Source organism: Octopus bimaculoides, chromosome 24 (genome assembly GCF_001194135.2).
Source record: "Octopus bimaculoides isolate UCB-OBI-ISO-001 chromosome 24, ASM119413v2, whole genome shotgun sequence".
Classification (NCBI taxonomy): Eukaryota; Metazoa; Mollusca; class Cephalopoda; order Octopoda; family Octopodidae; genus Octopus; species Octopus bimaculoides.
The window spans coordinates 26,504,025-26,504,429 of NC_069004.1; positions in this window are offsets into that span (position 1 = coordinate 26,504,025).

Here is a 405-nt window from a genome sequence, read left to right on the forward strand (position 1 = left end):
TTCCTTAAGTTCCCTCCAATGTTCGTTTGCCCGCTCCCCTATGCTCCTTGCTGTTTCGCCTACATTTGTCATTGTCTTATTTCTGCATCGTCCCTCTGTACATCTTATACTATAGACCACATTTCTGGTTTTGCAGTTCGTTTGTGGGCTAAATCTACATACGATACAGTTCCTATCAGTGCAGGGGGTTCTACTGAAAGGGTATGTTCTACTGATAAGGGATTTAATAGGGTTGCCTGGCCTTTCAACAATCTTAATTCTTAGCTTACGTTTGTCTAGGGCCCTAGTTCGCCTCTAGGGGTGGTGTCGACGAACATGACGCTCTGGTACTTGTGGCTATCGTACCATGAGCTTGCCTTCCCTATTTTCTTCTTAGTCCTTTCTATGGTGTTCCATGATTTGCTC